Source organism: Aegilops tauschii, chromosome 3 (genome assembly GCF_002575655.3).
Source record: "Aegilops tauschii subsp. strangulata cultivar AL8/78 chromosome 3, Aet v6.0, whole genome shotgun sequence".
In the NCBI taxonomy this organism is placed as follows: Eukaryota; Viridiplantae; Streptophyta; class Magnoliopsida; order Poales; family Poaceae; genus Aegilops; species Aegilops tauschii.
This window is the reverse complement of record NC_053037.3, coordinates 122520831-122534422: the sequence shown is the minus strand read 5'-3', so window position 1 is coordinate 122534422 and position 13592 is coordinate 122520831.

Below are 13592 nucleotides of genomic sequence, written 5' to 3'. Positions count from 1 at the left end.
TTCTATGGCGATGAATTGAAGTCTGGATTTTGTATCACTCAAAATTAATTGTGAGAGATATTGATTTGAGTGGGAGCGCACTGTTGAATTAACATGTTTAATTCTCAGTGCAATTAATTATGAACACTGTCTAAGTGTTTCTTGCATAATAGTTGTAGAATAATGGCTCGCATTTCCACCTTCCCTATTAAAATTGAATAGCTGTTAAATATCTGGTTAAAACTTTACGATTGGTAACGTAATATGAGGATTGTCCTCAAAAGTGCCGAGAAGGACATTGTCCTATCGCATGCTTTCCGTATCCTCCCGCTAATGCTATGGATCATGTGACTCTCGTCCTTCGATCCAAAAGCTAGGATTCTGTTACAGTCAAGTGGAATATGTTTGCTTCCATGAAACCCAAACTTCGAAAGTTGGGATAGTTATATGATATTCATGGAACTGAAAATTATTTTCAGATACAAACAAAGCAATGTTTGTTTGCAAGTATTAGTAAAAGTGTTTACTATGCATTTGACTGTTGGGAAAGGGATCCAGAAGAACGCCTGTCATATAATGAAAGGTGAATAAAACAACAACTTAAAGAGAAAGGAAGTGTCCAAAGGGTGTTAGTATGACTTACACGCCTAGGAAGTCCGGGGCTAATTCCACTCTTAAGTTGGGTGCTTCTTCTGAGAGTAGGAGAAATACTAAAAGTTAAACTGTTAGAAGTATAAAGGCAAAAGGAAAGAAGACTGGAATATCCAGCTCATGTATGAATGTCATACAAGTTTTTGATGTATAGAAGGCTGGTCAAAGATATAGTTCTTGCGAATTATGGTTAAACATGTTAATCACTAATTCTTGGGTATTGTGAGTTCATCACAAAATTGCCCGCTCGATTGCATTCTGTTGCAACTCGATGTAAGAACTACTATGGCCTGAAAGACTAGCTAGAAATGAGGTTAAGGTATACACAGGGAACATAGTAAATGTTACTATACCTTCCATCGGTGTATTGCCGTCTGTATTTATTTTCATAATTCATTTAGAGTTTTACAAACTCTATCCTATTGCATAAGGTATCTTGCAAGAAGGTTGTTCATAAGAGAACTTTTTATGTTCGATGTTATGAATAACACAAGGGCCATACTTTCATTATGAATGAGATGTATGTTATGAATATTGATAATAATACAATACCTCTGGGTTTACTTTCATAATTCATTTTAGAGTTTCATACACTCTAGCCCATTGCACAATGTTTGTTGCAAAAGAGTTGTTCATAAAAACAACAATTGTTGGTAAGTATTATGAATAACATGAAGGGCCATGCTTCCATCCAAGATGGCATGTATGTTATGAATATTGATGGTAATATGATACATCCATAACGCTGACGCTAAATGTCGCAAGACTAAAAGAATACCACACAAGTGTGGCACTACATTTGGTCACATTGGAGAAACCGCATGGAAAATTCCATTATGATGGATTTTGAAGTCTTCTTGATTTTGAATCATCTGACACTTGCAACTTTCCTCCGAAAAGTGAAGTGACAAAAATACCGTTCACAGGCCATAAGGAACGAACAACAAACTTATTAGTGATCATACATTTGATGTGTGTAGTCCGATAAGTGTTGTTAGTGGTGGATTTATTTATCTTCAGAAATGACTCAAGTAGATATATGGATATTTACTTGATGAGACGTAAGTCTGGATCTTTTGAAATCATTCGAAAGGTTCTCAAAAATGAAGTAGAAGTTATTGTAACAAGAAAATTATGTTTCTGCAATTTGATTGCACAAAGGAATATTTGAGTTACATGTTTAGCGAATGTCTGATGAGTTGTGAAAGGGGTTTCATAACTTGCACCTCCCGGAACACCACTGCAAGTGGAAAGTCTGTGGAGATGTAATCAAACCATTTATGACATGGTAAGGTGAAAGATGACATAAATAAATTTGCCATTATCCCTTTTAAAGTGATGCTTTAGAGACTGCGGCTTTTACACTGAAAAGAGCTACATCGGGTCTGTTGAAATGAAGCCATGGTATGGTACGCCCAACCATGTTATATCTTTTCTTAACATTTGGAATATGGGGCTTGTGTAAAAGGTTACAAACCTATTCCAAATCAGACAAGTGCTACTTTGTAGGTTATACCAAAATGTCGGGTATTCCTCCCTCACTATACCGAGGCAAATAGTTTTGCCGCGAAACGGTGTGCTTTTAAAGAGAATGGTTCTTTCAAAAAGGTGAGTGGGAGAATAGTGCAACTCGATGAGATAAACAGTATCTACGTCATCAGATCAAAGGAAAGAGACCTTGGAAGTAATTCCAGAGTTTCCTACCGCGACTGATACGGAAGTCTCTACAATAAAATGTATGAACTTCGGTCGAACTTGCAGCTGAACCACGTAGGCAAGGCTCGTGCAAACCTCTCAGGTGCGCAAACGAGATATTGTTGTTAGACAACATTATACCTACGATACACAAGGAAGCGTTGATGGGCCCTGACTCCGGAATTGGCTAAATGCCAATACAACCCGAGTTAGTTTCCATATAAGTGATTCAAGATTAAAACCTTGATACACCTTTCGGAAGACTTAGAGTCTAAAGAATATTTATGGAACTTAAAACTGATACGGATAAAATGTTTTATCCAAAAAGCTCGACTTGTTGAAATAACAAGTTCAAGAGTTGACTACGATGAGGTTGTTTTCATCGTAGCAATGCTTAAAGTCGGTTCGGGTTGAACTAGCAATTAATACATATTTCAATCATGAGATATGAAACATGGATGATAAAAGGATTTCCATCTGATGGAAATGAAAGCTAGGACTTGTATATGATACAGTCCAAAGTAATTTGTCGATCCAGAGGATGCTAGTAGGTATGCAAACTTCAGAGTTCCAGCAATTTTAGTTATAGATACATACAATTTATCCATTCTTAGAACAAATATTTCCCGCCAGCACGAGAGGGAGTACATAATCTAAATGGCCGCCCGCGGATCCCTTTGTCTTCCTCATGTCCGGCAGACACTTTGCTGGGTCGACGAAGGTCCTCGGAAGAGACGAAGAAGCAAAGAAACCACCTGAATGCGTAGTCGTCGCCTCGGCGGTGGCCTTCATGGGACCCAAGTGGCGGCGGCCTCCCGTGTTCTACTTCTCCTCGATGATGGCGGCAGACACGGAGAAGCTGGCCACCGACTCGTCGCTCTCCATGCACCCGTCTTCTGTCTCTGCCTGCACGGCGCTGCAGACACTAGTGGCGCGGTACGACGCGGCAGCGACGACGGGAGGTGCGGCACCGCAGACACTAGTGGCGCGGTACGACGCGGCAGCGACGACGCCCGTACCGGTGAGCTCGCCGCCGTGCCGCCGTGGAGCAACTCGCCACTCCTCATCGATCTAAACTAGAGCGGCGAGTTGCTGAACCACGCGCCTGCTTGGGGCGGCAACTGGCTCCGTCGGGCCAAGCGAGGTTGGTGAAGCACCGAGCGGCCTCGCCCATATCCGGAGGGCTCGGCGGGCCACCCAACCGGGTAATATGCCGGAGAAGGGCTCCTCGGAAGCCATCAGAAGAGTGGAGAAAATTGTGAAGGAGGAGATGGGGGAGCGGCGGAGGGGTGCGATTCTTGCCCGCTATCTGTCTGCCCTCGTGTAAATAGAGGGCGGACGGTAGGAGCTTGGCCGGCGTCTGGCCTCGTTTAAACTGACGGCGGACGGGAGGAGCTCGGCCAGTGTTGCGTTTAATTCCAGCCCGCTCATGAATGGACGTGTGGCCGAAGTAGGTTTCTCGGTTTGCATGCGGGTTTAACGAAGGGGTTTGATGGAGGCAAGGAGGCGTGTTCAGCCGGGCATGCAGCGGGTGGCGTAGTACTATTCAATTTGACAGCGGGCGACGCAGTTCCCGATACGTCTTTAATGCAGACGAGGGAGGGTGTAGCGGTTCCCGAAATGTTGAACAGCCAATGCATCCTCCTTCAATTAATGCATGAGGGAAGTAATGGGAGGAGGACCAGGAAAAGAGACTGCACGATGTGAATGCAACGTAGTTTGCCCTCATATAAAGGTGCCCCTCCATTCCAATGCATCTACCACATCGTACGCACCTAAGCATTTGCCTAAGCACCTACACTAAGCACAAAAGAGCTCACTCCAGACCCATGGTGGCGATGCGTGTGAGCGGCCAGCGGCTGTGCCAGATGGTCCACGACGTCGGCCTGCGGCATGGTGCCGAGGATCGTCTCCAGACAGTGTTGGAGACCGGCTGGTGATTGGCCACCGTCGACGCCAACTACGACTCTCAGTTGGACCAGATGATCGTTGCAACCACCAACAAGTTCACCATCCTCAAGAAGCTCGCGGACGACATCGCCGTACTCCTCCAGCCTACGCGCCCGGGCTCCTCATTGTCTGCCACCCTAATCGGCCTCCATGGCCGGAACCTCTTTCAAGCACTGGTGGCCCTGTGACTGCCCGCTGACGCCACGAAGAATGTCCACCTGGAGGTTGCGCTCGCCGCGAGGCGCCTCGCACTACAAGAATTCGTCAACCTACACATCCACATGTACGAGCAAATCGTGTACATAGGTATCTACAAGGCCAGTGAGGACGCTACGACATTGGCCTTCCTCAACTGGCTGGATGCCTTGGATGCCTTTGCTGAGAAGCACCTCGACCTCGCCACAAAATCCACCGCTCTGTAGCCGCCGGCCAGTGGCCCGGCGCACTAAGTTGAGGAGGAGGAGGAGGTCATACGTTGATGGATGCATCTTTCTTCTTGCGTTCTGTAACCACCACTGCGATCGCATCATCATCGTGGCCTTAATTCTTATTGCGCTGTTGCATTCTCGTTCCATTCAATACCGACATGTGCCATCCCTTTGCTTAATTATATGCATCACCGTAACTAGTACTCCACCCGTCAATTTATAAGTTGTGCTTACCTTTTCCATCAACTTCGTGCAACGCGCGGGCATCTTGCTACAAACACTAGAACATGTCGGACCGCGTGTGACCAAACCGACGATGCGCCAACCTAGCTACTACGTACCCTGCTTATCTGGCGGAAATAGCCCCGCCCTAGCGTTTCCAATAGTTATTTCTATCTATCGATCGTGCCAAGGAGCAGAACCAAAATGTTACAATTTATACATGTTTCTCTACTCCTACTCCTATAAAAGACTCAGTTGGTGATGGTGGTGTGTTTGCCATCCGTCGTTTCTGACCATTAGATATGCATCTAACGACTGTGAGGTAAGTTGTGGAATTTTTGCAACAATAGCCCACTTCTCTGCCCCAATTTGCAGAAAACCCCTTATTATCTTGAAAGCTACCACATCCCTCCCTCACCTCATCAAAACAGCCTCAGAAATATATATTGAGTGAAAAGTACTCCCTCCGTTCCTAAATATTTGTCTTTCTAGAGATTTCAATAAGTGACTACATACGGAGCAAAATGAGTGAATCCACACTTCAAAATATGTCTATATAATCTGTATGTGATAGTCCATTTGAAATCTCTAAAAAGACAAATAAATAGGAACGGAGGGAGTAATATATTAGGAGTATATCAAAACAAGAGTGATTTCTTTCAAGTTTGTGAACAAGTACTACTATTCTACTACTTTGGATGCTTCGCAACACACAGACACATTGCTAGTAAAAGGAAAAGGCCTGCCACGTTCGCGTCGCACTACCCCCACACACGCCCGGGAATCAGGAGTACTCCACTGCCCGTCCGGCATGACACATAGCTTAGGTAAGGCGTGTTGCCTAGCATTTTCACTTTCATGTGGGACCGCCGTTGAGGAAACCGACTATTGGCAAACCGCACCACGCCCGCCGCCGGGTTGGAAAACAGAAACGAGGGGATGATCTAGCTGTAGCACGGAAGCCAAGAAATTTGGTGTCAGATGGGGATCGTTGATAGAGTAGGAGCATTCCGTACTACTCTACTCCTACTATACAACTAGTACTACCACTATACAACTAGTAGTAGGTACGTGCACGGCACAGCATCGTAGGAACAAAAAACGGGAAGATCTTGTTTTGGGTGATTTATCTTTTTTTCAGTCAACGTAGTATGAATAATATGATGTGGGGGCACCCATCAAGCTTATGTGGCTTGGTTGCATGGCTACGAAAGGTTAGAGAAAAATAAATAGATAATGTGTTTAGAGTGCACTCCACTAAACAAATATACTTTGGATCCATTGCAACGGGCCGGCACATCTATATCTATACCCCCTATATAGTGTGTGAATAACTTTGAAAGTTGGTCGTTGGATGAAGCCAATCCGACGGTACAAAGATGGAAAATCCGAGCACTACTGGCCGTTGGATATCATCTATATTCCACTAGATTCTGCCACATGTAGAATCTAGAAGACTCCATGGTTGAACTTCTTTCATGACTAACTTTGCCACAACTAAGCTTAGGCAAAGTGTGTCTGCCACAAAAAATGTGGCTAACAAAATGGCCACCACAAGTGTGGCAAGATTTGGCAAGAAGTTGAGTCTATGACATGTGGACCATGTAGCTAGAAAAGAGTGGCAAGCCACAAGTGTAGCAATGAACCAAACACAGGCCTGGTGTGTTTGGTAGGGTGTATGAAGGGTGCATGATCCCAAGAGTTCCCTTCTCGACCAACTTTTGGGTGTTTGGTAGAGTGTATGGAGGGTGCATGAGTTCACACTAGCTTAGCACAAATACAGTAGAAGCATGCATGAAGAGAACATACATGAAGAGGGGTGTTGAGTTGAGCATGCATGAAGAGGGAACAACTATGCTGAGACGAGAACGCAACCAAAATCACTTTGGCACGCCTAAGCTTAGGCATGGCAACCTTAGGCTACAAACCAAACATCTATATCCCTATATAGTGTGTGAATAATAACTTTGAAAGTTGGTCGTTGGATGAAGCCAATCCGACGGTACAAGGATGGCAAATCCGAGCACTACTCGTCGTTGGATATCATCTAGTACATTCCACCAGATTTTGCCACATGTAGAATCTAGAAGACTCCACATGTAGAAGCATAAAGCACAAACCACCAGAATCTCATGCGTGCAATGCACGTGTACCTTACTAGTAGTTGGTTGTAGTAAGAAACAAATTCCGGGTTTCGCACGAGTTCGTACTGCGGGAGCACCACAAGGCCTGCCACATGAGTTACATTTCCCTCTCGGGGCCCACGGGACCAAACTTCAGTGGCTTAGTGCCCGGCCTATGAGTCAATGACATGCGGCCCTTAAATGCGGCTGGCCCACATGTCATTCTCCTGGTGGTGGTGTGGTTCGCGACTCACTAGTTCGAGATGAACCGGCCGGTGGTGGCGTGGCCATGGTGAGGGTGCCACAACTGGGCGTCGGGGCGTTACGAGGCGTAGATGGCCACACTGACGGGTACTACCTGTAGTACAGAAGTACTCCAGCTGAGGATTGATGCCCGGGAGAAATGTGTCACAACCGCTGGATGAAAATTCGATGCGGAGGAGGCAAACCGCGTCTAATCGGGTGTGGCTATGGTAGAAAGTTGATGGTCGCCGCAGTTCAGCTGGCCCGCATGTCATGTACACAAAGGCAGAGGAGCGGTGGGGCCGAGAGGGATGAGGCGCACGTCGGGGGGATGAGGATCCCCTAACGTGAACAATCCTACCATTCTATCACTGACATGTGGGACCCCCAAGTGTGGGTCCCACCAGTCAGTGAAGGAAAGGCAGGGTAAGGCAGTGATAGCCACATCAGAGGATCCATGTCCACGTCGGGGGACGTCGTGCTTACAGGTAGGGTTGGAGCGGCGTCGTGGGAATCGTGTGTGGGTGTGGCAGTGGTAGAAACAAGAAACGTGATGGTCGCCGTGGTTAAACTTCCATGGACAAGCTGTCATGTCTGCTGACACATGTATATCAGAACTAGAGCGTTTATATTTCAAGCACGTGAACAAGTATTATTCTACTACTTTGGATCCATTGCAACGCACGGGCCAGCACATTTATAGTAGTAGTGTCTATCTCTATCTCTAGAGGCCTTCCCTCGTTCATCCTTTTCTCTCACAAGATAAACTACTCTTACAAATGCATCTTGATGTTCCGTGGAACGCACGAGGATGTTTCCTTGGGGGTCTCTCCAGCGCGGCATGGCCGTAGTTGCAAGTTGACGCCCCTTGAGATGCCGACATTGAGGGGCACTCGGATTTCCTCCGATGAGCAAGTAAGATGAGTTTGATCACGTAGTAAATGCATTCTAAAGACTACTTCCGTGTCCATTTCCTAATTGTCCCCCTGCCCACTGTTTCACTGGTTAGGCTCGGTGCGAGTGGAGATTGGCTTGCATATGTACGGGAGGGTACCAACATCAATTTGCAAAACATTTACAACGGTGACACCATTCCCGTAGAACCTTTGTCCAACATTGGGATCAGCCATGCAACGGGCCACCGCATGAATTGGTACAATGGAACCACGGTGAGATTGAATAAGATAGCACGAACCTTGCACATGGCGGTCAAAGGTGGACCATGCTGTCTGCGACCGATTTGTTGCCGTACGAGTACGAAGACGCTGTGCTCCTTTCTAACCGCATCTTCGCGGTGACAAACCAGGGGACTTGTTTCGTATGGGACACATCCTACGATATACTCCCTCTCTCCCAGTTTATTTGTTTTGTATCTTTTCGTTTTATAAGGTTCAAATTCAAATTTAGAGCTCCCCATCACATGTTGAGATTACAATGTCCCTTAAATTGTTGCATGCATGTATAGTAAGAAACAAATATCGAGTTTGGCACGAGTTCGTGCAGCGGTAGCACCAGCCTGGCGCAGGAGTTACATTTCCCTCTCAGGGCCCTCGGGACTGAGCTTCAGCGCCTTACTACACCTGCCTTTGAGTCAATAACATGTGGACCCGACAGGTGGCTGGTCCACATGTAATGCTCCCGAAGGCAGAGGGGTAGTGGGGCCGAGAGGGGTGAGCCGCAGGTCAGGGGACGTCTGGTGTCATGGGTTCGTGTGGCGTAGTGGGAATCGCGTGTGGCTGTGGTAGAAACTTGATGCTCGCCATATTTAAGGTGGCCCACATATCATGCACACAAAGGCAGAGAGGCGGTGCGGCCGAGAGGGGTGAGGCGCACGTCGGGGGACGTGGTGCTGTGGGTTGGAGCGGCGTCGTGGGAATCATGAGTGGCAGTGGATGAAACGTGATGGTCACCGTAGTTGAACTTCCATGGACCAGCTGTCATGTCTACGGACACATGCATTGCATACCGATCATCGGAAGGAGTAGTAGAGGAAGCTAGGCGGATAAATAGTTCCTTTTAGTCAAGCGGACCGACGCTACTACTTGTTCCAAAGACATGCACACCATCGAAATAGTCCATCTATATCAATATACATAGAGAGGGAATATTATTTTTTACAAGAGAGGAAATAGTTCATCCATTCATAATGCCCTGCTGCTGGTGCAGCATCTTCTACTTCTTCTTCTTTTTCTTCTTCTTCTTCTTGTTCTCATTTTCTGTGGGAGACGGCTTCGCAACAAGCTCTCTGGACCTTGCAGCTATCTTGAAACTCACACGGGCATCGAGGGCAGCATATTTTATCCACTCGTACGTCAAGGGATAATTCTCCCATCCAGACGACCTTAATGCCAGCGTCTCGTCACCCTTCGGAAGATTTGTTCCTAGCACAAAATTTGCTACGTCGAATAGGGATGGTGTCGGTTTATCACAATCTTCTATAGGAATTTTTATTTTGGTTTGTAGGTCAGCAATGCTTTTCAAATCAAGGTTGTACGGCTCCAACTTCTGTTTGTCCCCTGCGATGGCTGCCCCACAGAAGTATGTGTCCTCCCGAGACAAGAAATCGTGAAGCTCACCTGATATGGAGGGTGCATGTATGATGTGGTACACCAAAACATCATCTTCGAGGCACGGCTGAAGGACAGCGGCGCGTTGGATCTTCACAGTGGCACGCTCCGTGTACTCTGCGTCGAGAGCGATGACATTCATCTCCACCTTTTGGAGGGAGTAGGTTACATTGTGGATCCACTTCCGAACAACCCTTGGGTGGTCGGTGACTGTGGCAACTATGCTCAACGAGCCTTCGACAAGGACATGTTCGACGCTAAAAACCTGCATCTCGATCTCTTTCGCCATTTGGAACCGCTGGACCGGAAGGCTGTGATTTGGAGAATTAGGATTAGATGGCTAGTCTAACTGAAGAAGATGATTATTTATAGGGGCTTCGGAATTACTCCAGGAGGATGTGAAGAGTTTAAAACAATGTGAATGCAGTGTGGTTTGGATGCAAATGAAGATCAAAGAGTAGTGAAAAAGCCGAGGAAAATCGGTTCCCGATGGAGAAGTAAATGGGAGAAGTTATGCGCATGCATGATGTCAGGACCCCGATTCTAAGTCACACCGATCTAGCCTGTAACACCTCATATCACTTTGCGGCCTCACGCACGATATTCCCACGGGTGTCGCCTTACCATGGCCCGGGACCGTTTGCGCCTTTTGGCTCACGTATATGATAGTGTCGCTAGCATCCATATGACAGAGAACCCGGGCCGACATGACTAGTCGTGAACCCAAAGTGGCACTAACTTACGGGGACAGGCATACGTGAATCAACATCGAGCATGTCGGTCAGCAGCGTGCGAATCCGGGCTGTAGCACTGGGCTAACAGGACTCCGGGAACCCGGGCTGTAGCAGGCTAGGCAGGACTCCGGATGTCACCGCGTGACATTTCCCCGAAGGGACAGACACAGGAATGAAGTGAATCACATGCCGGCCAATCAGGTGTCCGGAGCAGTAGAGCTGGGCTAGCAGGACTCCGGTGAACCGGGCTATAGCGGACTACTATGGCTCATGGAAGCACAAGACTACATTTCCCCATAAGAGAGGCTACCAAGGATAAACAACTAGGTTGTCGGATCCCACACATAGCAAGCATTTCAATCATACACGCAATATGCTCGATATGTGTAAATACAACATGGCATCACAACATAACTCTACGACTCAAGTATTTATTCAATAGGCTCCGAGGAGCGAGATATTACAAACATAGGTCTCATGACCCAACATTCAGAGCATACAAGTCAAACACATGCGGAAGCTTAACATGTCTGAGTACAGACATCTACAAATGAAAAAGGCTGAGAAGCCTGACTATTTACTAAATCCTGCCGAGGGCACAAGATCGTAGCTGAGGTAACAGGCTAAACGTCGAAGTCCACACGGAACTACTAGCGAGACAGACGTCTCTCTGCAAAACATAAAATAAGCAAACGTGAGTACAAATGTACCCAGCAAGACTTACATCAGAACTATCTACATATGCATCGGTATCAACAAAGGGGGTGGTGGAGTTTAACTGCAGCAAGCCAGCTTTGACTCGGTGGCTATCCTAAACTACGACTGCAAGTAACTCTTTTGAGGTGGCGCACACGAGTCCACATATTCACCATATCAATACTCCACTATGGATCCACTCCCGTCTCCCTACGAGAACGCCATCCATAGCACTCACGCTTATCTTGCGCATTTTAGAGTATCCACTTTCACTTGTCTATGAACTGTTATAGGCAACCCAGAAGTCCTTTACCGCGGACACGGCTATTCGAATAGATGATGTTAACCCTGCAGGGGTGTACTTCGTCACACACGCTCTCACCACTTACCGCCCTTTACACAGCATGTACTCGGCAACCTTCAAGCGGAAGCCCAACGTGGGTGTCGGCCACAGCCTACCTAAACACTCAAGTCTCTAGTCCAGGTTTATCGCCTATTCAGGTTCCATCCGCAGGGAGTCCGGCCGAGGTTTCCACATACGCCCCGAACGATGTGTACAGGGTTCCGCGACACCAAACGGGCGCCCGGCATGCCTGGCGACGTGCCTACCGCATCACAGCCCACCCCTCGGGTCAGCGCTGCCCACGGCCTCCAGCATACTGCAAACACCAGAAACTACTTGCAACTCCTGGACAGAGGACAAGGGTGATTAAGAAGCCGAGAGGGTCCATTGGTTTCGGGCCCAATGCGTGGTAGCAACTATATCATGGATCACAAACACAGAACTCAGTTCCTGAGGACGGCTTCAATGAGACAACCCACCATGTACTCCTACATGGCCTCTCACCGCTACCTTTACCAAATCGTGTTCACACACTTAGCTCACACACAGTAGGACATGTTCATCACCATTCCAACTCATCCCCGATGAATCAGACCCGACTCAACTCTAAGCAGTAGCAGGCATGACAAACAAGCAGGAATGAGTAGGCACATCAGGGATCAAACAACTCCTAATCATGCTAGTGGGTTTCATCTATTTACTGTGGCAATGACAGGTCATGCAGAGGATAAGGGGTTCAACTACCGCAGCATGAAACAGTTGAATCGTTGTTGTCCTAATGCAGTAAAAGAGAGCAGGAGCGAGAGAGTGGGTTTGTATCGGAATGGACAAGGGGGTTTTGCTTGCCTGGCACTTCTGAAGATATTATAGTTCTTCATCGGTGTCATCGAACTCATTGTCGGAATCACGGCTATCAAGAGGGGACAAATACCGGCAAACAAGGAAGAACACAATCAATGCAATGCACAATATGATGCATGATCATGACATGTCAAGAATGTTATGATTTACACTAATGCATCTAGCAACAGTTTAAATGAGGTCCATATGAACTAAGGGTTCATATGCAAACTCCATATTTAGCATTTATAATGTCATAATCATGTTTTCACCAATACAGCAGGTATAACTTAGTTTGACATGCATGAAAATATACAGATGGATAGATTGCATTTTTCTGATAATTTTTCATATATAAATTATTTCATTCTGAGCTACGGTGGATTTTATATGATTTTTAGAAGTTTATACTATTTTCTGGAATTTTCTGAATTATTTTAAATCCAGAAAACCAATACTGCGTCAGCATGACATCATGCTGACGTCAGCAGGTCAACGGGCCACGGTCCAGGTCAAACCTGACGCGTGGGTCCCGTATGTCAGTGTGACAAGGCAGGAACAGAGGCTGACCAGTGGGTCCAGGTTAACGCTGACGTGGCCAGGTCAACCTGACCTGTGGGACCCGCGAGGTTAGTTTAAACTAGACAAAAATAAACCCCGGGTTAATTAGGGCGTGGGCCCCAGGTGTCAGTGAGATGGGGGGAGGGTTAACCAGGTGTCATTAGCGCTAAGCGCCGGGATTAGGCCGGCGGCTAATCGCCGGCGAGGCCAGAGGCGAAGCTGGTGCTCGGGATCGCGCTACGAGGCACGGTTCGAGCCATGGCTGGGCGCGTTGGAGAGCCCTTGCCGGTGCGCGTCGAATGGTGGTGGTGGCTGGGCCTGTGGTGACCGGAGTCGACGGCGGCGAGCTCTTTTGCGGCCGCCGGAGTTCGGGTGGGTGCCGGGTTAGCGCTGCGGCTTGCAAACAAATTGGCTATCGCGCTAGCGTTGCTCTACGGGACGTCGCGAGTGCAACGGACGCACGCGCGGGGCCATTTGGTCGCCGGAGCCACGGCGGCGAGCTTCGGGCACGGTGGCTAGTCTAGTTAGAGCCCAAAATCGAGCACGGGAGTAGGGGGAAC